Below are 26,202 nucleotides of genomic sequence, written 5' to 3'. Positions count from 1 at the left end.
TTCTGGCCCTCTTCTCCACCAGGGATATTGCTTTCATAACAGAGCTTTTAGCAGGGCGATTACACTCCCCGCGATGTGCAGTGTCTGGCCTCAGTGGCACCTGACGCTCACCTGAGGGGACGTTACCTTTGCAATGCTACAAGGACTCTTCAAAACTCAGAGGTCATAGGAAGTCTCTACTGTCTATGTAGCTTTATGAAGCTAGCTTCCAGTTCACCTCTGGCACTCCAGAGAGATTGTGCATGGCATAACACCAGTGCAAAGGCTTTGAACACCTAGAGATTTGTGGTGTCACAGCAATGAAAAGTCAGAATTAATTCTGAAATCAGGGCTGCTCCCCAGAAGATCTGTGTCCCCATTCAGTTGGGATATGCCAAGATTCTGGGCATCTCATGTTGCTCAGATCAGCCAGGAAATGATTAATTGTTCACATATTTGCTTGTCTTCCTCTTGGCGCTCTCACACAAAGCATGGCCATGTATTTTGAAGGCTGTCTGGAATATTTTAAAGTTGTGGGAAATTTTTAAACTAGGGCTCTCTGGATATTTGGCTGCTTGGGGTTGAAAGGAATTCATGACTGCTGTGACAAACTACCTTCTGTGACCGGATATCAATGATGTGACCTGTGTGACTGACACAGAAATGGAGAGTGAACATTAATTAAAATGTGGCACTGGGGACTGTGGAGTCACAAGCTTTCAGCAGTGAGATCAGGAGTTGCTTATTCACAGAGAGAAGACAGGGAGAGGAGAGGGAATTTGGACCTGGTTCCGTGACACACAGTTCTCATGTCACTCTTCAATATTTAAGCGGACCGAGGCTGCCACACTTCCATTGTCTTCGGTTTCACGACAGGGAGAATGGTCTAAGAAATGGACTGGATTCATGGGACAGACTTAGCTGGGGGCAGGAGATTTATCTGAACCAAGGTCTCCTGATGTCGACAGCTGAAGTTCCCCGTGGCTGACTAGATTACTCACTCCCCTTATCTTTCCTTACAGTGAGCAAGAACTGAATTCACATTTCCGCATGCCCTTGAGTTAGGCAGTCGGTAGGTGAGGTGTCACCCACTGCCGATTTCTCCGGCGTGTGTTTGCAAAGCAAACTGCTGCATGAGTGCTGGGGTACCGGAGAGGCCAACTGCCAGGGAGAGCGTTGCACTGGAGCCTCTGCTCTGCCTCGTCTCCCTGTCCCCTCGGCACACAGGGCCCTGGCACAGCAGGACACACAAGCCTTACGGTAGCCTGGTTTCAAGACTGCTTCCAGATACTATTTCCAGCTAAGGAAGTCTGTTTGCCGAGCTCCAGCAGCAGGAGGACCTCAGCAGGATTTCGGCTGGGGCCGTCTGCACCGTAACGAAACACCTGAGCTGGCAGCAGCCGGAGCTCTCCGCGGAGCGCGGTGCCATGTGGCCCAACTGTGCCGGCCCCACAAGCTGCGTAGCCATGCGGCGGGCGCTGCGCTCCAGCCTGGCGCTGGCAAGGCTGGGCGCCGTGCCAGGCTGACTCAGCTGGGCGGCAGCTGGATCCAAGCTGGCTGGTGTCTAGCCTGCGCAAGCGTCTCCGCGCTGCTGTCCCCTGCGCTCCCAGGGCTGGCAGGAGCGCAGGCAGGACCTGCTCGAGTCGGCTCACGCCTGCCAGCGGAGGTGCGCCCCGCGTTCAAAGAACTTCTGCTTCCAGCTCGAAAACATGCTCTTTGGAGAAGGCGCGCTCCCCGAGCTGTCACCTTCCCAGATGTTCAGCGTGCAGCAACAAAAAGGAGGTAACAGGCATTTCAGCTTGGGCAGACCAGCGTGGGGAGGGAGGGGAACTCGGCGGGCAGAAGGAGACCCATGCCTTGCTGCTCACCTTGGACTCCCGTGGTCCCCACAAGCATGATCATTACTCCTTACACAGACGCCCTCCCAGCCCCATCTACAGCACGCCTCAGCAGCACGGCATGGCAGGCATTTGGTATTACCGCTGTGATTACTGCGAGCTTCTGGGATGAGCTCTGTAATTTCTCCCTGTCTCTTTCTTTCTGTCTCTTCCCTCCTGTAAGCCAAGCTTCAGAGTCGTTCTGTCACTTCCCGTGGTGACAGGACGGAGCATACTGTGTGTGTCGCTCCTCGCAGCTCCGGGGGATCGCCGTCCGCGGAGGACAGCCACATTACCCTCTGCCCCGCGCCATCTGCTACCAGCCGAGCACATCAAGACGGCTTGTAAGCCGGCACATCCAGTGCAACAAAGCACTCGATGCTTCCGGGCCAGCAGGGATTTCCTGTGCCAGGGAGACTAGTTAAAAGGATGCTGTCATTTGCTTAATGACTCTCCCCCACATGCTCCCTTAAAACAGTGTTAAAAACATCATTCCCAAACCTGAAACTGTACCAAGGCCCAGTGGCAAGGGTTGCTCCCTCCTCCCCCGGGCTCTGAACACTGGTCCCTATCCGGCGCTTCGGCACCAGCCGCACCCAGCCCAGGCTCAGCACCTGCGCGCAGCCCTGCAGTCGCCGTTGCGCGTAGTCCCCCACGACTCCCGGAGCTTTTCTGCTCCATTACGCAGGCTTCCACCTCCACAGGGCTGCAGATTGCTGTGCTTCTCACCCAGCAGTCTCCGAGCACTTTGCTAGTGTGGATACCCCCCTCCCCAGGCTGGCAGGGAGAAACAGAGATGACGGGTGGGATTGCTGAGCAGGGGATGGAGCTCTTCCACCGTAAGAGCACACCACATTCCTGCCAACCCTCCTTTCCAACTGGCCACGCTCGTGGCTCCCAGGTGCTCCCAGGGAGCACCTAGCGCATCACTGCAAATAAATCTCTGGGTTCAATATTGAGCTGCTTGTGTGATCCTGCTCCAGAAACACCATCTCCGGCTGCGTGAAACAGGGACAACTGTCTTTACTATTGCCTAGCCACTTCTCCTCCCTGGACAAGACTCTAAAGTCTTCAGGGCAGGGCTGCCCTGCTGCCAATCTGACTGCGAGCGTCCGTGCTGCTGCAGACAGACCGCTGCTCCCCCAGGCACACGGCGCCTTGCACCTCGAGGCCAGGCCTGTTGTGGGGAGCGCAGTGCCACACACACCACCTGCTTTTTAATTCACTCCGCTTTTCGGGTGTTTCACCTCTACGTGGCATCTCTGCAGAAAGAGACCCACGGAGCCTGGAGCCCTGCCAGCCCGAAGCTGCACCTCGTCCTCCTGCCCATGGCAGCCTCACAGCAGTTCTGCTGCAGAAGCTGCCCAGTACTACTGTTATTTTACTTTTAAGAAGACTCAAGTGAGCTCACAGCAGAGAGACAAGCTCAGCTTGGGAGAGGTGAACCCCAATATCGCAGAGCCCAGGGCAGCGACCCCACCACCTCTCCCCCTCCCGTCAGCATCGCTCCCAAAGCCTTTTCTCTTCTTCCTGTGCAATACACAATAGCAGGGTCAGGACAAACGTGCCCGTGCTCAGATGCCCCCCACGACACAGAGACAGAAACAGTATTTCCTTCCTTGCAGCCAGCTGTGCAGGGAAGGAGATTTGGGATGATGAGAAGACTACAGCCTGACACCGCACCTCCGCCTCTGCTTGCCTGGGACACCTCTGACCAGGCGCTTGCAGCAGACAAAGCAGAGAGCAGAAGAAGCCTCTGTCGTGCCTGGCTCCGCTCCTGCGCCCAGGCACAGCCGAGGCTTGCAAGGCCATGGGATTATTGTTTCCCTGACAGCAGCCGTCACTGCTACCTTTGGATTTGTTTCAAGATGCTCAGTGGGCATCTGTTCTGCGAAATGTTAAAGGCTCTGCTGAGTCGCATACTGAAAAGGCTCCTGCACCAGTTGAGCTGGGGGCGGGGTGCGCGCCACGGGGGTTTCAGGCAACGCTATATATAACATGTAGCAGGCTGGCACGAGCGGCACAGCCCCAAGCAACGAGGGAAGAGAGGTGGCCGGGTGGCCGGGCCAGCCTCCCCGGCGAGCTGCCTGGAGGACTGCCCGTTCAGCGCACGCGGAGCAAGCTGTGGACATTTCAGCAGCCTGCAGGCGCCGCAGGTACCACTCCGCTCTGACCCGTGGCTCAGCCTGCGGTTTCCGCAGTCCTGGGCATGGACTGCACCATCAGGCACTGAGTGAAAGGCATAAAAGACCTTTTTCAGACTACCTTTGTGTCAAAAACGAAGTTTTGGGGTAAGATCATTTGTATTTATAAGGAAGGCTTGTCCATAGTTACTTGGCATTGGCTGCTGCACTTTAAATGCATGCCTTACCCAAATGAACGCCCTAAAGCAGGCAAGCTGCGACGGAGACCCTATTTCCAAACTCAAACTCCAGAGCATTTCTGCAATGACAGTTTCTTCAAGTTGCAAACTGCTTGTTACAAAGATGAAAGAGCCCTTGTGATTCTGCCAGTACGGATGTCCTGTGGCTGTTACTTTGTGCGCCTCCTTTGCAGAGGGGAGAGATCCCGCAGTAACATGGCGCCTGAACGGCTTTCCCAGGACGCGCTGAACAAGAGCCTTTTTTGTTCCAAAGAGCAGAGCTACAGAAGCAAAACCTTCCTGGACTTTTTGTGCTAGCACCACTGCACACTGGTCAGCTTGATCCTAGCAAACACTGCAACAGTTCTACATCAAAGGTGTCGTAAGCCAACATTTGAACTAATTATTGACTAAGAGAACACTTTGGCTGGAGAAATGAAATGCTTAACCTCTTGGAGAAGTTCTGAGATATAAGAAATGCACAGGAAAGACCGAGAGTTTTCAGGTAAATGAAGAGGAACAGTCTCTTCAGCCTGTATTAGATCTAGAGCCAGGACTGTCTTAGGATTTGCTGAGAAAACCCCAAACACTCAGATCAGATGCCTCTCATTACAAAGCCCAATCACTAGAGAATAGCCATAGTGTGAATCATGAATAGTGTGAGTTATGAATAGCTTTCATAACGGGTTTGGCCCACTGGGCTTCATTAGGCAGAGGTGTTTGGTAGATGGCTGTTATCCTCAGCCCTGCAGAAGGGTGCTGAGCACAGCTTAGCACCCAGGAGCCGCATGCCAGGAGGAGTCCACTATAGACACAACCACCGCTGTGAACGAGGCGGAGCGGAGATCTCACTCGCTGTTCACCAGGACAGACGTTAGCCGGGTGCCCGGAAGGGTGGAGAGAGAAAAGACCGTTTGGGAACACGTGTTGCCAGCCTTGATGCAACGACGCTGTCAGCTCTGGTCCCTAGCGAGAGCTTCAGCTGTGGGTCTGCGAGCAGAAAACCAGCACACTGGGACTACACCAGAGCAATGAGTCACTACACTGACTTGCAAATTGTTACATGGACTTTCCTGGCTTCTAGGAGGTTTTTCACTACCTGCACGTTATTTATAAACCTTTTCCTTTGCGTCTAATGCTCTAAAGAAAAATGCCAGTCTTTTTCCAACAGGCACAAGGTGCCTCCCCACCAGATGAGGGGAAGGACAGCTCGGGCACCTGCGGATACGCTCTGCAAGGTTTACCAATCAAAGCCCTGCACTGTCTACCAACRCCATAAGCAAAGCTCAGCACTCGAGCATTAGATCGAGCGCATTTTGCTATTTGTGGTTGCAACATGAAAAACTGCAACCATCACTTCCCTGGTTGCTTTACCAGGGGGGTTTGAAGCAGAGCAGACCGAGCTCAGATGCTGGTAGCTCTCTTGGCACGGCAGGATTTACTTAGGAAAGCTGCAAGGAAAAGCAGCAGGAAACAGATGCCAGTGAATATAGGAGCCAGGACCTGAGTTCAGCCTCGTGCACAGCCTTTCCCAGGGTCCCCCCAGGCACTAGCAGTGTGGCTAGGACAGCCTGGCCCCAGTACAGGTCTGACCTCAGTCCTCCCTTTGCAGTGGCACTTGTAAGAGATGGTACATGCTTGAGGTGCCTGGACAAGACCATCCACAAAGGCCGGACCTAGTTGATGTTCAAAGGGCAGGAGCAAGAAAGAGGGATGGATGGTTTAAGAAGATACTGTCCGAACACTGTGTTGGAAGTGCACAGGAGGCGTTAGAAGAAGCACTGCGCGCAGCTCTGGCACTGGAGAAGGAAGCCTCACCCTGCTCTGGGCATTACCCAGCCTGGCTCGACCGCGGGGCCCATATTTCTGCAGACGCGATCCCTGAAAGACCGAGAACCGGGACATTCGTGACTCCCTCTCCCCATGGTCAAAAGCATCCTGTGGCAGGATGATCCGCAAACCTCCCTGACGCTCCTGTTTCTAATCATGCAATGCTTTTGTAGACCACGTACAGCACAACAGAAGGTACTGGGAAACAGCAAAAAAATCCCTTTGAAAGGAAATGTATTTTGTTGAGAAGCAAAAAGTGGGTTGTTTTACCCTCCTGCCATGGTGGCAACGAATTCTGTCATGGGGAGCTCCGTAAACATGCCTCTGTGCAAGGCACAGCCCTCGCCCAGGTAAACGTGCTCTGAGGCAAGGCTGGCCTCTGCGCACCTCCTCCCCCACCCTTGTTATCTCGCTAAGTGATTTGCTCCTGGTGGAAAGTGCTTGCAGACCCAGCAGGTTGGAGCTGCTTGTTTAACAGTCTCCTGGCTGCTGGAGTGGCTTTCCCAGGTTTCCAAAGTGCCTGTGTAAAAACGTGAACATGAAGAGTCCAGAGAGGAAAGTAATGTCTCAGAGGTGTGGGGAAGGCTGGTGGGCAGGAGAACGTGTGTTTGAAATAGAACAGAATATTAATTAGGGCTTTTGTTGTTAATGAAACACTCCAGATTTTACAAATTAGTCTCGACTTCGTGAAGAGCCCAGCCTGGTGCTTCTCAGAGAGTTGGGGTGGAGAGTAGGGACCTCTCAAACCTACCTTTCCACTAAAGACACTGTAAACCAGAGCGACATGGAAGAGGCGTGCAGCTGCCTCTCTGGGGACAGTCCCCGTGCTCTGCACCAGCACAGGGCAGGACAGGCAAGGGAACATCCACTAGAGCTCCCTCACTTCCACTTTGCAGGTGATGTGCCTGGGAGAGTCTCTGGTGACAGCCCAGCCCGGAAAGTCCTGCTAGCTGCACACCATGTCCATTGCATGCTGGAGAAAGCCACCACGGGACACAGCCTCCACCGCAGGGACATGGGTGTCACAAGCTGGGCAGCCAGGTGCTCTTCCAGCACGAGCCAGGCAGTCACTCAGCTCCAGCTGCATCTCAGCAGAGCTGGCCGCTCAGGGACACTGGATGTGACACGATTTACCCAGGGGTTCAGACGACATTAGCTCTAACCTCGCTGTGACTAAACCACCCTCCGCCCCGCCATGGCATTTGCCAGCACGCTCCTCCACTGGCAACTYGCTCGGCGCACATCTTGTCATCTGYGCTAACAGAGGGACGAATGGTTTAGCCGCTTAGCTCTGTTTGCAATGTGGGCGGCTATCCTAGATGTACCCGTTTGCTCAGCCAAACTAGAAACTACCTCTGAGAAAGTGTTTTAATCAGTCATGCTCCCCTGCAGAACCGAGGCCTCCTGCTGGAGCTCTGCCTGCGGATATGCTACGCAGCCCATCTCAAAAACCGTGTCCCTGTTGTAAGGGCTGGAGCAGGAACAGAGCTGTAATCACCGTGAGAAATGAACACTGACCGCTTCAGTGTGGCTTTGCATTCCAGCTGTACCGAGCAGAAAAACAACCTTAAGCCAACTCTGTTCCCCTTGACGTGCAGCTGCTACACGGCATTAAAATGGCTGTTAGGGGGGGAGGAGAATTTGCCCAAGCACAGGCCTGTCGCAGGGAACAGGGTGCCGCTCCGGACCTGCGCTGGAGCTGCTCCTGCACGAGGGCTGCCCCTCTCCCCTCCCCGCAAGCCCCATCGCGGGGCCGGTGCTCAGGCTGCAGAGAGCTCCCAGCCCTGCTGAAACGGTGCTGACGCTCCGCTCCTGCCGGGCTCGACACCTGCTCTTTTGGGAGCCTTTAAGCTTTTTTTTCCAAACTCCAGGAGGAATCCCCTGCTGTCAGCTGCTTTCCTGGCACAACGATCTCTCATTCTGAAACAGCAAAGACAGAGCAAGGCGCTCCGCTCTCCCTCCGCATTCCTCCGCCCAGCCTGTACCTGGAGAATTGCCGCGCTCTCCAAACGAGCATGTCGGAGAGACAGGCAGGGTCCCAGCTGGCAGACCCCTGGGAAGCTTTCAGCGAGGCAGTCGGAATAATCATTCTTTGCCCTTCTCCGGTGCCTTTCAGCCGAGGATCTCAAAGCACTCCGAAACGGAGGCTAATTAGGCAGAAAAGGGAACAGCTGGCAGGACAGCGGCTGGATAAGGAGGGGGGAAACGGCCTCGCTCGCTCGGCTTTCCACGGCACAGAGCAGTGGGCAGAAGGTTGTGCATCAGTCTCTGAGCCGGGGATTAACTCTTATGTGTCGCCCACTTCCCCCAGTTTCCCTAAAATGGCTGTTGATGCTCCTGGTCCGTAGCAGGACAGAGGCAGGGCTTACCCGCTGCCAGCCGCACATCAGTGATTAAGGTGATGATTTATTTTCCAGGCAGGATTGGCCCAGCAGCCCGGGCAGGTGGCGAAGAGCCGGGAGCTCCTGACCTCTAATCCCGACATGCTCGTCAGCGTGAAGCCGGCTCTGAGCAAAAGGCTGGGGCTCAGCTCCCCTTTGCCTGAAGAGTCCTTTGCGTGCAGAGGACACGAGCAAGTCTCAGTCCCAGGGCCAGATTATCACAAGCACAAACACAACTGAGCGTGGGTGAAGACACGAAGGGGCAGAGCTAAGGCTTGCAACGGTCACCTGTAAACTCAAATGCTGACATGTGCGAAGCAATGGTGGGACTACAGCTGACAGTCAGGGTCCTACTGCCTTTGGGCACAGTTTCTCCAGACCATCTAGGCAGGATCAGACTCCCTCCTGCAGATTAGGTCCGTCCTGGGCTCTCATACACAACTCAGCACCAGACCACAGAAATGCTCTTTCCCCTTCTGAATGCCAAGCTTTCGACTTTGAAAGCATCCTGAAGCAATGTGTTCCCCCCGCTCATCGTGCATCACGTGAACAAGCGCTTCTCTTCACAGGCTTCAAATTTCCCTGCTCCTTCCAGTGCAGTCAAGTGTCTTACTGATCTCATAGATCCAAGGAAATTATTTTCCTAGGTAACATGGACACACCAGAGCGTGAAGTCACAGAGCCTGTCACGGCAATGGACGTGACAGCGCGGTGTGACCTTCCTCCTCCTCTTGGACAAGCTGCCTGCACAACTCTCAACTGGACACTGCCCCAAATGCAATGCACAGAGAAACTGCTTCTACCCACCGCCACAGGCTTCCCGCACTTGAGAGAAGTTTGGGTGGAGATGTGGGGTGGACAAACAACTAGAAGGTGAGCGTTAAAGAATATCCATAGGAATCAGCTCAGGTGTCCTCTCCGGAGCAAAGTGCCCACCTTGGGGGACAGAGGGACGGGAGGCTGTGCTACGTGTGCTTGTTATGGACATAAACCTTTCCCTCCCCCACGCAATGAAAACTGCATCAATAGATCCCCCATCTGCTCACATACATCACACACTTCACTCCAGTTTATTAGCTGGAATAAATCATAAATATTTCATTATACATCAACGATGCTCGACTCCAGGAAGGCGCAATCCATCACCTCGACACTCCTTGCGACCTGCCGCCATGCAATAAGCTTTCCAGTCTATTAAACAAGATTGATACAGTGTGCTAGGATGGACTAGGGGAATTTATTTATGGAGCACTGGGAGAGTGAGGGCACTGACTGCACGGTGCCGCATGGACAAATCGGAGCTCTTCCCTTTAGCCCCCTCAGATGGGGCAACCCAACCAGAAAGTTCTCAAGCAGTGAGACCCCGACCCCTCTCCTGAATCCGATACGAGGTGCTGGGGTGTGGGAGTGCAGGACACAGCTGCACAGAGCACACACTGCTGCAGCTGGATGCCTGCAGGAGTCTGAGTGCTGCTCTGACATCACTGAAACGAGTTTGCTGGTCCCACACCAGGCCACAGTGATTGCCTGTCCTTGGGAGCTATCAGCCATGGGCGGGGAGGGCTGCTGCAGTGCGACAGGCAGCATGAACTTGGGCTACGAGGCTGGGATTGGTACCATGCCAAGACAACGCAGTGGCAAAGTGGTGAAGGGCCCGGGCTGGACCAGATCCAGGACACCGGCACCCTGTGCAGGGGAAGAGGAGCTCCAGCTCAAGGCTGGACCCCATGAGGGGGCACGGCTGGATCGGCAGGGCTCTGGCACAGGGCTCCTACCTCTGCCCTGCTCAGCACCAGCACGTTCATCAAAACACGGAGGGGACAGCCCAGTGCTGCTAGTGTTGGACAAGAGCGTTAGCTGCTCTTCCTTGACAGTGCACGGGTTTCTCAGTGGTATGAGAGCTGTGTGTGCCCAAAAGTACTTACTAGAGCAGCAGTATTTCGCTAGTCTTTGCGGCTCCCTGGCTCATTTTAACATCACACCTTCTCCTTTTGTGAAAGTGAACATGTTCTCCAGCTCCGCAACAACCAACAGCAAGCAGAGGAGACCTTTCCAGTGCATGGGGCAGGTTCAATGACTAGCAAACCTCCCTCTGCCTCAAACACACCCAGAATCCTCCAGGACAGCGCACGCTCCTGACTCCATTCCTGGCTGCAGCTTTAGAAAACAGTAAACTGGTTCCTGCAGATGGATGCCCATCTCCCACGCAGTCCAGCGCTCTTCCTCAACCTCCTCCTCTATCATGTTGTTCCCACAAAACACGGGGCGCTGCTAGCTATGCTTCACCCTTATGACCCCAGCGTCAGGCTGTAACATACCAGCAGCAATGCTCTCATGAACTATCGCCCCCTCTTTAGGAGGTGCAAAGATTAAGCAATTCACCAAAAGGACACAGAACAGTTCTGAACCCCAGCTCAGCACTAATAACCACAAGACTTTCCTTTCCCTTCTCTCAGCTACGTGTTGCTGCTGTTACCATGCCAGAGCTGAAGGAAAACCCAACACCAAACGGCCCAGCATAAGCATGCTTTCTCTAACACGGACCTCATCGAGGGCTGCAGGTCAGCTCTCGGGTCAGGAGTCTGCTCTGATCCATCGGAGAGAGACCTCAGCTCCCTGTTGGCCAGATCTCCCCTTAAAAGCAACACCACCACTTCTGCTAACAGCTCTGCAGTCGAATATCGGTCATACGAGATGAGCAGACACAAGTGGCTGATTAGTTACCAATGACTGATCGATATGCAGCAAGATGCTAACCTGAACAGAGCGAATGCTGAGCCTTTCCACGGTGTGCTGCACTGCCGGGATTGATTAGAGGCAGCCTTCCTCCTGAAGGGGATTGACACAGCCTCAGCAATGATGATGTATGTGTACATATCTATTTAATGAAATGCTAAATGATAGGCTAAATAACAGAAGCAACTTTAGCTTGATTTAGTACATGGAAATGAATAACGTTTGTCACTGCTGTCAGCCATCTTGGCTAAGAACAGGCTGCTCCGGAGGTTACCAGCACAAATTGTAGTTAATTAACAGTAATTAGCACTTCTGAAATTCCGGATTTTTGCTCTGTTGCAAAGGCCTGTTGTGCCACAGTGCATGTCCCACCTCCCACAGATTATCCTAGCTGGGTGCAAAAGGATCTCGGCTTACCTTTTCCTACTAATAACACCTTTCATCCAAGTCTTTCGGCATACACAACCCAGAGCGACTAACAAGCATTCACAGTATTGTCCCTCTTCATTCATAGGTGGAGGAACAAGGTCCCAGGAAGGACTAGCAAAACTCCCCAAAGACTAACAAGCACAGCTATAAAGGCCTTGGGGAGGGAGCAGGGGACAAGGCGACGATGGGGACATTTTAGGTGAGATGCCAGGAGGACCCTAGGAAACGGGGGAGGTCCCACCCTACGGAAGGAGCAACAAAGCTCCAGCTGTGCCGGCACTCCAAGGTTTCATCTTTGATACCAAGCTAGGCAATTAATTTAACTCAGTGTGGACAACACACACCAACCAGGTGTGAACACAGCCCTGCCCTGCACCTCGTCTGTGACCATAGCAATTCCTCTATTTCAGAGGAAGGAGATAAAAGATCCCAGAAGCCAAGTAAGGGGAAAACTGGCCTCACCATTCCCTCACCACCTTTGATGGGACCGTAGCATGTGTCTGGGCTGCTGGAACAAGCTGCTACTGAGAAGCAGCTTGCTTGCAAGGCATGTTACATGTGGCACAGAGAGCTGGAAAACAAGTTATCTGAAAGGCTGCTTTCCTGGGTTTTACTCCATTCCTCTTCGGCTTCACCATTGCTGCCTCAGCTTCTTTGGCTGCTCCAGCAGGGAAACACGGCAGGAAAAAGCTGGGCTCCTTCTGCAGTCTCCTGGCATTAAGTTTAACCAGAAACAACATCTAACCCTGCCCTCCCCTCAAGTTCTTGGATCCTCTTTTGAGTTATAAGAAACCCTGAAAATTTTCTTGTTACTACTGATCCAGGGCATAAAGTTTAAATCGCTAACTCTTGCTTTCTGTACATCTCTCCCACCCTGCACAGCCTGCGACTGAAAGACCTGCTAAACTCCCGGGGCACAGTTTGCTGCTGCCTTGGGAGCCTGGCGCAACAGCAGAGTGCTGCCTCGGAGTAGCTGTTCAGGGCCGGTCACGGCCCTTTATCCCCACCTGTTTGCCTGGAACAGCAAAACGCCTTTCCCGTGCTCACTAAACACAGTGACCACGAATAAACGAGCCGCCTTTGCACAATGAGTCAGTCCACTCAAAGGCACCATTCTCATTTCAGTGTATCAAGGGTGGTGTTTGACTGGTTTCCACTACAATCATTAATAAAGCATCAAAGGCTGCTGAGGGGGAAGAGACAGAGACGGAGAGGGAGAGTTTGAAACTTCTTTAAAAACACATGCATATTAATAATGCACCAATTATTCATGAGGAAACCATCTCCCCTCCCCAGTAACTTTCAGGGCTCCCATTTACTTGGATTCTGCCTGGGCGAAGCGGAAAAGCCTTTCCACGGTGACTCAACCCTTCCCAGCAGAGCCGCCGGGGACAAGATCTCGCAGGGGGACTGTGCCAGCATCGCACTTCTCGAACCCGAAGCCCTGGGGGGTGCCAGGGAATTTACAGTCGGGAGGCAGCGCAGATGCTGGCACCAACCGCCCCGGCGCAGCGCCCCAGCACTCTCGCTAGCAGCAGCTGTACCTATTTGCTATCCGTTTTCCTGCCAAAGGATGCCACCGTGCCCATGGAGTGGAAGAGAGGAGAGCGGCACAACAGCTGCAGCTAGGAGATATATTTCTGCGGTTGAGAACAAGCAAATCAGCCGTCGGAGGAGCTGGCTGCTCTCCTTGTAGGTCCTGTCAATAACTGCATGGCGTTAGAGAGCCTGACGGACCCTGGTATTGACGCTGGGGAGAGGGGGGAAGGATTTCCAAGCGAAATCCAGAGCCTTCACAAGGTCCAGAGCAATTTCTGAAGCTCTGCTTCAACCCATCTGAAGGGAGTTTTGCCCTCTGTTCAGACGGAGGGAGCTGGATGAGGAGTCTGCTTTCCCAGATGGGGCTCTGCCTTCACCTAGCTCAGTCCAGCACCGGGAGGTTTGCTCTCGTCTTCATCGCAACCAGGATCTGGCCTTGCAGTGGCAGGAGCCCCGGAGGGAGGTGGGGACATCCAAAGAAACTGACCCACCAAGGATGATGCCGGTTGCTAATGTGCCTTCCCCAAACAGCATCTGAGAGTAATAGGTGGCTTTCACGCTTTGTGGGCCATGGTCCAGCGAGGCAGAGAGAGATTTCGGCACTTCTACAGATTTGTACCTGCATGAAATCTGGAGGTAATTTAATGGCTCACAAGAAAGGAAATAAATCTATTAGAATGGAATCGCTGTTTGTTTACGTATCTTGCCACGAACATCACCACGAGCAGCAGCAGCAGCAGGTGTATGTGCAAGCACCATTTATTTACATAATAAAATTGCCAAGTAGATTTGTAGCTCAGGGGCATCCTTTCCTCTCAGTGCGCATGCCTAGCTCCCATTAGCACTAATGGCAGCCGCTGTGTGCTCAGCGAGCAGAGAACAGACCCTCCAACTGCCCTAATGGCTCGTTCTAGGAGATGTACGGATGCGGACATCTCAATGTGCCGGTTCCTCTCCCCCTGGCTCCAGCAGGTGATGGGAATTGCATTGCAACTTGAGCCTGCTTTGCAGTCCACCCCATGCGCAAGAGCTGGCGGGTCTGCGGTGTCACTGCCTGCTCCCAGGAGAGAAGGGGTTAAGCAACTGATCTCCACTCTCAAAACTTCTCCAGAGACCCCTGGAGCATCCAGCATGAGGAAAAAAAGAAAACCAGAAAAAAAGCCCCAGCCTGGAATGAATTCCTGTCATGCTCTGAACGGGGAGGTTTGTTTGTATTCCAGCCGCAGCAGAGCTGAGCCTGCTGTCAGAGCCACGCTGGGAGAAAGGGCAAAACCCTGCCGAGATGAAAGAATGTGAAGCGCTGGTACAGCCTCCCCTGGCATTTACACCTGGAAAAAAATCACTCAAGGGCATTGCACAAAGAGCGGCGCTAATAAGGCGCTCGTCCCCGGCCGCGCCGCGCGGCTCAGCCGGGGGAAGCGGCGATGCAGCTGCGCAGGAAACACCGGGAGCATCTCCAAGTACCTGGGGGGCAGAAGCCGCAGATGAGGCAGTTCTGATTTCCAAGCAGTAATCCCGGGCTGCGCTCTCCCTGCACCGCTTCCAGCTAGGGGACGCGGGGAAGTCGGAGACTTGCTGCCGGGCATGCGAGGAGCACAGCTACTCCTCGTCCTGGCTGATAAACCAGTGACTCCTTCACCTCGCAGCCTTCCTCTTTACAGGCTGAAGGACAAGTGGAGGATGAAGAGATCCCGGCCCAGGCACGCTGCCCCTGCACCTTTTCTTCCGTGGTGCCGTGTGTGACAGCAGTGAACCCACCCAGCCGGCCCCACGCACGCTCGGGTCTCTGCCGCGCTTGCTGCACGGCGGCGACGCAGTGCCGGAGCTGGACGCCGGCGGGGCCCGGGAGCTCAGAGGTGCCGCGCTGGCAGCGCTAGCTCAACACCCTCCCTCCCCGCGCTCACACACTTCCCAGATGAGCAGTACCAGCACGGGAGCCCTGTCGTGCTGCCTTAAAAACCGAGCCCACAGGAGCCCTATCACACCAACGGGCCTTACCAGGGTACCCGAGACACACGGTCCCAATTTCGGGTTGTAGGACATTTGTGGAGTCTGGACCTAAAACAGGGACTCTCAGTCCGAAACTGTCCGCTTTGTCCAGCTGGGTCATGATCCCTGAAGACCTGACTTTCCATTCCCTCCAGCCTGCTGTGGCTAAGCCACCACCAGCGCTAGAGTGAGGCAGCACACCCTGCTCAGAAAGGTGCCATATTTCCATAACGGAAAGCAGCAGATAAAACAGCAAACCTCCGAATGTTTCTGCAAGCCAGACAGCCAGGACTTTGTAGGTTCACTCATCATTAGCAGGAACTCATGGGTGACTGATATGACACAAGTAGGCTGAGTGGAGGGAACCCCCCCGCTGCTTGCAGCCAGAATTACCGCAGATGGGTTTGCCCAGAGGACAAGCCAGAAAAGAAAATGGGTAAGTAAAAATGAAAAACGTTTTTTTCACATTAGCGTTTAAATATTTAAAGAAATCCCTGCAGACAACAAGATGAAAAAGAAAACTCAGAGACTAATAAATAAGTAAATGCTCCAAGGTGTGGCGGCCCAGCAGAACACGGCTGCCATTCAGCTGGTGAGACTTTGAAGAGCACGGCAATCATGCGTGAATGGCTAAAAATAATAATTGTAATAATAAAAACATTAGACGAAAAGCCTCTGCTTTGGCTTCTGCCCTCTGTAGAACAGCTGAGGGATCAATTACGCTTCAGCTGAAGAGAGCACTACCTCTCCTTTTCAGTGCAGTGACCTGTCCTGGTCTCTCGTGAGACGAATTATTAAATGAAGCAGAGATAACAATGGGAGGATGTTGACTAAGAGATGCAGGGGTGGGGCATGGGGAAAGATTTCTGGCTTAAACTGTTTGCTTAAATATACAGGAGCCTATATTTGTGCTTACAGCATAATACCATTAGTCGTGAGTAAATATATTCTCAATTGTCTTGAGCGAAACCCACGGGATGACTCTGTTGAAAGTAAAGAGCCTGGAGCGATCGCGTCCTACGATGCTCTCTGTCCCGGCTAACAGAAGGGGTGGGAAGGAGGTCCTGCCAAGCCAGACATTCAGCCCTTCTTCAGACACTACTGYCAGCCTGAACTACAAATACAGAACAAAACCGTCACCACTTAACCATCCTTGGTCTTGGACTATGCACGTTAAAAACAAGCCACCGCTTTCCTGTGCTGGGGAAAGGAGGAAATCAGGCCACTGACTCCCTGGTTTGTCCTACGAGCTGTAATCAATTTGTGCAATTCCACTGCCCTGCTCTGTGCTCCACTTACGGCTATGTTGGGTTATGTAAATCAAGTGCCGAAAACTGTTCAGCAAGCTAAACAGATTGTGTGGGCACCAGCAGAGCGCCTCAAGCAACAGGAAACAAGACAATCAAGGAGGAAGAGAAGGCTGAGGACACAAAATACGGTGGAAAAATTGAGAAAGGCAAAGGTAGAAGGAAGCTCTAATTTTAACAAATTTTGTCGTGTGCATCTCTTGTGACAGTCAGACATAATGACTGAAGATAACCTGTAACGGTCCCCTTAGATCAGAGAASAGGCATCCTCACAGCCAGTGTGACAGCCTTTCCCATCAGTATGCTGATTTAGCTGAAGCTCCTGTTGAGAGATGCTGTGCAAAGCAGCCTGCCAGGATGCAATGASTGTGTGCAGGCAGCTGCAAAGTGGACCCACAGGACAACCATCAAGTGCAAAAGCTGCAGTGCAACTGCTCGAGTGTCCTTGCTGAGCAGCTCCAGCTCTCTGCCCCTCCAGGCCACCAGGCTCTTACAAAAGCTCTGAGTGAGCAAACTGGTAGGTTAACTCCAGCTGGGATTGTCCCCATAGCTAAATCTTCATCCCAAGAGCTGGGCACAGCAGCYGGAGAAGGATGAGGCCAGGCTGCAGCAGGCTTGGCTTGGCAAGGAATTGAGGAGCACAGCACAAACACTCTTTATGCAGATTGCTACCTCACGTTTGGAGCAGTGAGTTGCCAGCCTGGCCTCTGCAAACACTGAATGCTGCTTTGGATTTTGGGTGATTATTAGATGCATTTCAAAATCCAGTCTCTGTCTTAATGCTTACCTTTCCCATCCTGAAGCTCACTGCCAGTAAATCCATTCCCTCAGTCACTGCTGGAGACACCTCTCTGCAGCATCCATGCTTCCTGCTGAAGAGTCTTTCCAGACTCCTGTCACCATGGGTCAGTCATTTACAGTAAAGACACAACAAACACTAGTCTCCACCACACTCAGTGCCCAAATCATGAGGGCAGATCCCATAAAAATCACTGGGGCCCAGGTCCAGCCGGACTCGAGAAAATGAGTGTTTTGACACCTACAATGGGACCACAGTCCTGTCCTCGGTAAGACTGCTCAGGTATTTTACTCAGATGACTCGATACTAACCTTTCCCTATGGGGTTTTTAATTTTTCACTAGAGGAGGCATGCTATTTATATAGCCACTTGAAAGAGCCTTGCCAATGATCCAACAGGGTCTGCCAAGTGCCATGAGAAAGATGATTGTTTAGCCCATTTCTTTACCACATCCTGTGCTCTCTCCTGCAAGAGCTGACTTCTCCTCCTAACCCCCTTGCTAGCTTGCAATTCTCTTGCTAGATCTTCAGAYAGGCTTACATGGCTCAGCTTCAAGTCTCTACAATATAACCCAGCTGGAGCTGGGGACAGGACTCCTTTCTTTCCTCTCTAGGATAGGAAGGGAARAGTCCCAGCAGCCCTTACCTGAATGAGCCCCCTACCCTTCCGGCTGCTGGAACAGCCCAGCCATAGCACATCTTGAAGGGGAGAAGCAAGCAGATACTGAGTGAAGAGCCTGGATTTTAGAGACGCAGGTACCTGCTGTTCCCACTGCCTTTCAGCTGGGGTGCAACTGCTCCATGCCGCCGAGAACTAGACTGTAAGTACCGGAGGCTCCAAGAAAAGTAAACTGTTGGCACCCAATGTTTGATACAACTAGAGCAGAGCTTTGTAGAATAGTAAACATATTCTGTGCCAAAAGCTGCTCTCATTTACAGCTACAAAAATCCAAAGTCACTCTCTGAACTGCTGAAAATATCACTCTCACAAGCAATCAAGGAAATAGAGGGCTTTATTTCATTATATTCTAATGACCCTAAGACTTCCAACCACCAGGTAAATCTGACGATATCACATCCTTATCACTCAGGTGGGAAGAATAAACACTGAGGCAGGAAGCAGAAAAAGTGAATTCTCTCTCCACAGTGTTGGAACTCTGTGTGTGTGTGTGTGTGTGTGTGTGTAAAGAACATTTCAAGGTTATAAAGGAATCCTTATACAAGGCTAACATACTAGATACCATGCCATCCTTATGTTTTTACTCATAGAAATACCTCTTAAATGAGGGCTGGGTGGAAACTTGAGCCCACATTACTGCTAGTCTGACTTTACTGGAAAGCTTGAGGCTTCCTGGCAGGTGCCTGCAGCCTCTGTTCCTGGCCCATGAAGATTCAGTATGATATTCCTCCTAAAGCAGCACATAGAGATGTGTTTGGGATGGCTGGGATTTTTTTGGTGACCTTTCACYTGTGGGAACATGGGTCCAAGTTATAAGGTACTAACAAATAAAGCAGGAGAGCTTATCTCCTTACATCTAACTCCCACTGCTTTTCTGCTCAAATGATTGATCACCTAACCGAGAAGCGGAGATAGAGCCTTGCACAATGCCTCGCTGCCATCATGCCTGACTCATGAGCTTAAAGTATGATGGACTAAAAAAGAAGCTCCTTCAGCCCAGCCTCAGAGGGAGCCAGCACTTCATCTGATGGGCTTACCAAACTGGTAAGCCACATCATCTGTAACACATTATAATTAAGGAATAATTTTTTAAAAATAGAATTTGCATTAACTGAATTTATGACTAGCAGAGACACAGCAAACAAACAGAAAACCTGCAGATTAGGATGCTAATTAGATGCATTTCTATTTATAATCTGCCTTGATCAGGCAAAAGCATTTTCTGCTTCAGGTGTCAGTGTTACACCCACAAATGTAAGCAATTCCCTTGGCAGGGAAACACCTGCTTGTCTCTGGAGATGGGCAAGTGCCAAGGAGAAAAATTTACAGTAGTGGGACTGGGTATGAGCTGCTCACTGCTGTGTCACTGCTCCTTCTCCTTGGTGACATGACAGTCTGATCAAGGCTGAACTGCCCAAGGTGTTTCTACAACCACTAGAWCCCTTTAGGCCAAAAAACTGCAGGCAGCTTTGCCTTGCTCATCAGAAGCGGTGGGGTTGAAGCCTCCAGACAGCAGGGGCCAAGAATGGCAAATATCTAAAGCTGATGCCAGAAGAACTATCCAGCTATAGAAACTGAAGCAAACTGTTGGCTCARCTCACATAATGTAACGTAACGACAACCAAAGTGGGTCAGATCAAAGGTTCCTCTAGCCCATTTCTTTCCATGGGCCAGCGGCTGACATTAGACAGCCAGGGAAGCGCAGACCAGGGAAGTGCACAGCAATCCCTCCGCGAAGCACGTGCCAGCATCCAGCAGTCCACCCCACAGAATGGTTCTCCTCCTCTCTTTTAAGAGAGGGAAAAGAAGAGTTCAGACATCCCTGGAAGGCCCAGCATGTCCCCTTCTCTCTAAGTAACAACCTGAACTGTCTTGCAGACAATTAAACAACTGTTAGGAGAATCATGTCCCGAAGTCCTAGCGCACTCAGGCAACGGCTGGGCTTAATTCCTAGCAGGACCTCGAGCCAGAACAACTCAGGCTATGAGCTGGGGCTGTTTCTCGCTGCCAGTGGAGGGCTCAGTCTGAAGAGGAGAGACAGACACAAGAGGTCCCGAAACCAGCCTCAGAGAGTCACTGGGCTTTTTCACTTGACTGGAGATTTGCGTCTGCAGCAAGGGTATGTCCTATCTAGACAAGTCTATCAGGAGCAAACTGTGAATTTCAGTGCTGTGCATGACACTCACAACCAAGCCAAGCCTTCTCCTTGGTGCCCAAGTTCATAGATCACAGTGGAAAGGCCTGAGCTGAGAGAAGGGCATGTTCAGCAAGCACACGCACATAGCGTGCTGCTGCCCAGGCTCAGCAGCATCCTAAAGCCTGCCAGAATTGATGGGTGCCTCTCATTTCTCCTGATGATGTCTTACTCCAGATGAATTTCTCCATTTTTTTTGCCTAGAATCCCTCTTTCACCACAGAACATCCAGAAGGAATAAAGAGATAGCAGGTCTACCCTGCTCTCCTTTTCAACATTTTCAGCAATGGGATATAAGAAGCCTTTTATGGAAATATGGTTGACAGGAGTCTAGTGGTTTTGTGACYTGCATAAAGGGATCTAGCAAGAATTCAGTGACAAAACAGGACTTACCAATGTGAAAAACAGCTACAAGGTTGTTTTTTAAATGTAGCTTAAAAAAGAAACTTAAAAGATACGAGTCATCATTTTGAAAYGTGCATCAAACAAGTTAAATAACTCTCACTTTCTTAACGACATATTAATCAAAGTGCATTGATCCTTGAATCAGATTCTACTACCAACAAGCTTTCTATCTTCTCCATCCTGATGCATGCATTAAGAGAGTTTTATTCTGACAGATACAATATAGCAATCAATAAAATCTTATTATATGGAGCTGAGATACATGGATTTGTTGCAGGATTTATGCACTGCCTTGAAACCCAGTGCTATTTCATGTCTCAGCCTTAACCTGTAATTGAAAATAAATCTCCCCGAATACACCAGATTCTAATTTTCTGGATGTATGGGCAAATGTGAATGGAAGCTGGCCTTCCCCCAGGGAGAACGCTGCTCTCTGATTGTATCACTCCTCACTTTGCAGACCRCTGCACTGCCAGATTCCTACGGAGAAAGCACCCTGCCTGGCCCTGTGCAGCGGGGGAAACACTCGGGCAAAGGGACAACACTCAGGCACCGCGCAGTGTTTGCAATTCCATCACGCGCCCAGACCCTCTGTCCCCTTGCTCACGACTACAAAGTAGTTCGCCTGCCTGGAGATCGCTGCCTCCTGCACAAAGATAACACGATCTGACAATGCYGGAGCCTGAGCAATACAAGTGTCAGAAAGCTGGGAGAGACGAATAAAGATCGGGGAGGGGGATGACCACAGTGCTGGAAACTGGTAAAATTTGTCTGCTGCTTTTTCCTCCAGCTCCTGGCATTCGCTCAGCAATTGCTCACTGGCATGTGAGTTTGGTCTGAGTTTGTCTCTCACTCCACAGCCTCACAGGGCGCCGGACAGCTGGGAAGGTATCGCACTGAGAGCAGAGGGAAGGCCGTAGGCATTTTTCCTTTGGGTTTGTCTCGTTCTCCTAGGGCTTGGTGCTGCTTAGATGCATGACAGCAGGTGGATATCCAGCAGTCTCCCTGGAAATGGCTGGAGGGAACTTTGATCTAAGCAGCTCTGTCAACAGCATTAATACAATAAAAATAATCAAATTCACTCAAATGGAAATGAGAGACGCAGAGAGATAGGCAGACAATAGTGCAAATCTGAGGAAATAAAGAGGAAGGGAGCAACAGTAAATCACCTACACAACACCAAGAGTTCAGATGCTTCTCAAAAGAGCCAAGATCTTGAATTCATCAAAAAGTCACAGTAGCATCATGCTCTCTGTCTGTTTTTCCTTTAACATATACATACTTGTTCCTCCTCTAACTGAAGGCACAAAGTGGGCATATTTGTAAAGGGATGTCTGCACAGGTTTCTTGTAAAATGCACACATGGTGTTTCCCTCTAGTCCAGAGCGGGGGGGAAATGCGGGTTTGCAGCTGTTGCACCAAGTTCCTTTCCCTTCCTAGATTGCACTAGTAACAGAGCAGGGAGCTGCACCAACGATCTGGTGTGAGGGTGCCGGTGGTCAGAGTCTGCATCATTGTTTTCTCCTTCTATCATGGCGGGGAATGACCATTCCCAACGCTCAGCATGATGTTGTTTTCTTGGGGAAGACAGCTTCATGGCAGAAAAGGGGATYTTATTAAAAGAGCTGTCAGTCAGAAAGGAAAATGACTGCTGCCATGTAAGACCTGGCTCTACTTTTTTTTTTGGCCCCTATACTTTCTGAAGAAACATATGATAGCTCTATTTATAGGAATTGCAACCAGGAACAGAGAACGGGCCTAAGGAAGCTATGGGTGGGGGGAGGGGAGAACTGCAGCCAGAAAAGGCTTAAAACTGAAAGACCCTTTGTAAGCCTTTAACTGCAGAAAGGAGTCCAGAAGGTGACTTGATGCAACACTTCAGCAGGCAGTGTGCAAGTTTTGAGCATGATGCTGTTACTCACTTTGAAGGCACGTATGGAAGGGAAATGGCACTTAGGACCTGTGACCCCACCTAACGCAGGTCATCCCCCTGCAGAAAGCGTGGATCGAATACTGAGAAGTTGTGGTCCTGACTGCCCACTGGTTCTCTCAGAGAAACCTGGGAGCTTTCACAGCTCRTGAGTGACACCCACCTTTCAAAGGGCAGCTATGGACCAAAACCTGCTAGCCTAATCATGGTATTGCCCTGCAAGTCTTTGGGAGGGAGAAGGTTTCTGATGAGAGATTTGATGGACTGCAGACTCAAAACTTCAGACCTGACTTTTTTCCCACGCAGTAGGTTGCATGGGAAAAGCACACGCCTCGCGGGCTGCAGTGAGACAGCAAACAGGGTATTTGATAGCAAAGTACTGCAGAAGAGGCATTTTGTGGGCACAAAGGCAGATTGACTGAGAGCCTCCTGCACCACAGCAGAGCATCTCAGAGAAGAACCAAGGGATCTTCTGCAACCCTGTGTTAGGGAGCTTCTAGGCTAAACTTGAATTAAAAAAACAAAGAAGAAAATGAGCTCCAGTGAAGCACTCTTGGTTTTGTGTGCATAAACTCTGAGGATAGATACCATGTAGAGCCACAAACTGATTATTGTCAGCAAAACCAGTAGCACCTGCCCCCAAGCTACTGTCTCTGAACCTTTCCAGTCTTGGCCTCACTTGACTCAGGTAAGGACATCTCCAGTCAGTCAGTCACACAGCACATACCGCGTATTCACTACCGCCTCACTGGTAAAGCGTGTTCCAGGAGCGGAGAAATCCAGGATCAAATACTGTAAAGGACAGAGGAATATTTGTATTGCTACAAATTTCACATCTCTGCCTTGTTATGTATGTGACCCTGACGGAGACGGGGAGAATTTTCATTTCTTTGACTCGCCRGCACTTTGCACTCCCTGATTAAGAACCGAGTGATGGGGGGTTTCCTGTTCCTGTGAGATTTTCCCTGAGCTTGGAGACCTGCCTGCTCCACCTTGTGAGACTGGGGCAACGCACAGGAACAGCACGCACAGAGCCTGTGTTTAATAACTGCATCACACACACACCAAGCACTTCCTATTCCGCTTTTGGTACTTGGCATGCAGAGGGGTCACACCACTTAGTGTTTAATAATACAGCAGGTCCCAACCGCTGGAAACCTCTGCCTTCACTCACCAAGAGAAGTGCCCTTCTAGGGACAGATTCACCATGAGGTGCAGTAAGAGCAACACTCCGTGCTTTCCCTTGCAGTAATTATTCTTCATTTGCTGACCTGCTGGTTTTTAGGATTGTCATTAACAATCAGCAGAGTGCTAAATTACAGCTGAGGAGTTATTCACACCGTCTCCAAGTTCACTCTCTCCAGAGCTCATTCCTGCTCCAGCTGAGCGCACACTTCCCCGTGTCCTTGAAGCACGCGGGGGGACCTGGCCACAGCTGCCAATCACACCGCTATCCACTTCAGGCACACGTACCCATCAGCCGGGAGTGATCCACAGGAGGGTCTRGCACTGCCACGCTATGGTTATCCCTTTCGAGAGCGAGAGGGACACTAATACTATTTGCCCTCTACTGAGTCAGAAATAACATCACCTTGGCTTCAAGCGCACCATGCGCACACAGGCAGCCTCACCTTTAAAACCTCGCTCTATAATTTGCAAATATCACTGGCAGTAGCAAGACTGCCAGTTCRGTCTCCACTCCAAAGTTAACCACCTCTTCTTAACTTGGGCTAATTCATCCTCCAAAGCCCAGTCTGTAAGAGCCAGCTATTACGAGGTACAAACTCCTTGGTTGTATTAAGTGGCTTCTTCCATCACACACAGATTTGAGCTCTCACGGTAAAAGCCACATCGCTTTCCAAAGGCAGCCCCACGACCGGGAAGGGCAGGCAGGGTGAGCAAGGGGCGACAGGTCTCACTCAGCACAACGGGCTAAAGGAGTCTTGGAAAAAATAGCCTTGTCTACCTGACATCCGCAAAAGATGGAGAAAGCAGTCAGGAGAAGGAAAAAAAAAAAAAGAAAGGCAAAGAGTGGGGGAATGGAACGGGGAAGAAAATTAAAAGCCTTTCATCCTCCTTAGACAGCTACAAAGAACATCAAAGAGGAAGCTAGAATGGTGGATTACTGCCGGGAATGTCTTCTAGGCATCCTCCGACCTGTCTCTAACCCCACATGGTTGTCTCTGCTCTCTCCCTTATTTCTGGCTCTAAGGCTTTGCTCAGCTAGCGAAAGGGTTAAGTTTAATTTATACTGATTTCTATTTAATATCATTCTCTCCCCGTAGGAGCCGGCAGCTGTGAGCTGATTGTACTCTCTCATTATGCAGTCTGTATCACTAATGGCCTGTGACAAAGGCATGCCATCTTCCAGGCCTTACCCCCGAGAGCCAATTAAACACACATACTCCCTTCCTGTTTGCAGCGCATTACAATGAAATTAAACTGAATTTCAAAATCATTTTCTCCTAAAGACATCTCTTTGCAATAATTAATGCATGCTATTCCTTTGCATCTGAAATATTCATCAGGAGTGTTGACTAAAAAATTTTTTAAAGCTGATTGCCCTGCACACAGCACTGTCTGCTGAAGCTCGAGTCCCAAACCGTGGTACCGGCGTGGGAGCAGGACCAGCGGCGACACTCCTGGCAGGGCAGCTCTGCATCYGATTCAGAACAGCAATAACAATAAATCGCAGCTTCTTCGTAAATTGTCAATAAATAAGACGATTACAAAGAAGGCATCAGAAATCCAGCCCAGTGCTCCTGACTTGATGGCGCCGCTAACACATAACAGAGAGGGAAATGGAAAAGTCAGAGCTGCTTATGTGTTAAGGTTAGGCACAAATTAGAAATCCCACCCTTCTGCACTCGCAAGATTAATAGGCGGTTGGGCTCAGTGCAGACAGATGAATATGCTGCGTGTGTTTATCCCGCTATCCAAGCGGCTCATTGCCGGTGGCAGAGCTGACAGGAAGGCGGGCGGTCAGAGATACTAACYGACTGCTCGAACGTTCAGGACAGAGCTGGCAAAGCTATCTCGTGGCACTGCTGCACTCTCGCTCTCGGTGCAGGCCCAGGGCTGTTTTATTATTTAATTGACATTGCAGAACCGTCCTGGGGGACAGGAACCTCTGACCGGGGAGGCCGAGCTCGGGCTCTGCACGCTCTGTGTTATACGCAGAGCGGGAGGCATAATTTGAGGCACATAACTTATTCATGGACTGTCACGTCTACTCCATTTGGGAGAAGTCTTCAGTCTAGCATCCTCTTGAATTTGTTACCCCACATAATTGGCAAGATTGGCCTTAAGAGGTCTGTTCTGAGAATTTACCACCCTGACCACAGTAGTTTCAGGTAAGGACAGTTTCGATTGTGTTCACTGTTACCAGAGCTGGATTAAAACAGGACTTTTTTTTCCTGTGTGCAAACATTTGACAAAATCTACCAAGACATATGCCCAGCTGCAATAGGTATTAATGCTACTGCATCTTCTGGTGGAAGCTAGAGCAAAAGAACCAAATATAAGAGGTTTTCTCATCCCTAAAACATTTGATATTTCGAAAACATTTCCCACCTTCAATCAAAAGGAAAAGGCAAATCTTGAGAATTTTCACTATATGAAAACCCAGAAAAAGAAATGTGTCCTTTGGATTTTAATATGTATCATGTAAAAACAAAATGAGCTTAAGTTTCAAAACAAAAAGCTCCATTTGGAAGACTCAGTTTTTACTTTTAAAAATATCAAAAAGCAACATTCTAGCAATTTCA

At 50.9% G+C, this 26,202-nt stretch overlaps 1 protein-coding gene across 4 annotated transcripts in view; it reads right to left on the bottom strand.

Moving 5' to 3' along the window:
- The window catches only part of ACSF3 (acyl-CoA synthetase family member 3), a 78,074-nt gene that overhangs the window by 8,063 nt on the left and 43,809 nt on the right, over positions 1-26,202 (bottom strand). The window lies entirely within an intron of this gene.

The sequence above is a fragment of the Apteryx rowi genome, unplaced genomic scaffold (assembly GCF_003343035.1).
Source record: "Apteryx rowi isolate R43461 unplaced genomic scaffold, aptRow1 scaffold_94, whole genome shotgun sequence".
NCBI lineage: Eukaryota > Metazoa > Chordata > Aves > Apterygiformes > Apterygidae > Apteryx > Apteryx rowi.
Note: the sequence above shows the minus strand (reverse complement) of the source record. Positions and strands in the feature narration are given on the sequence as shown.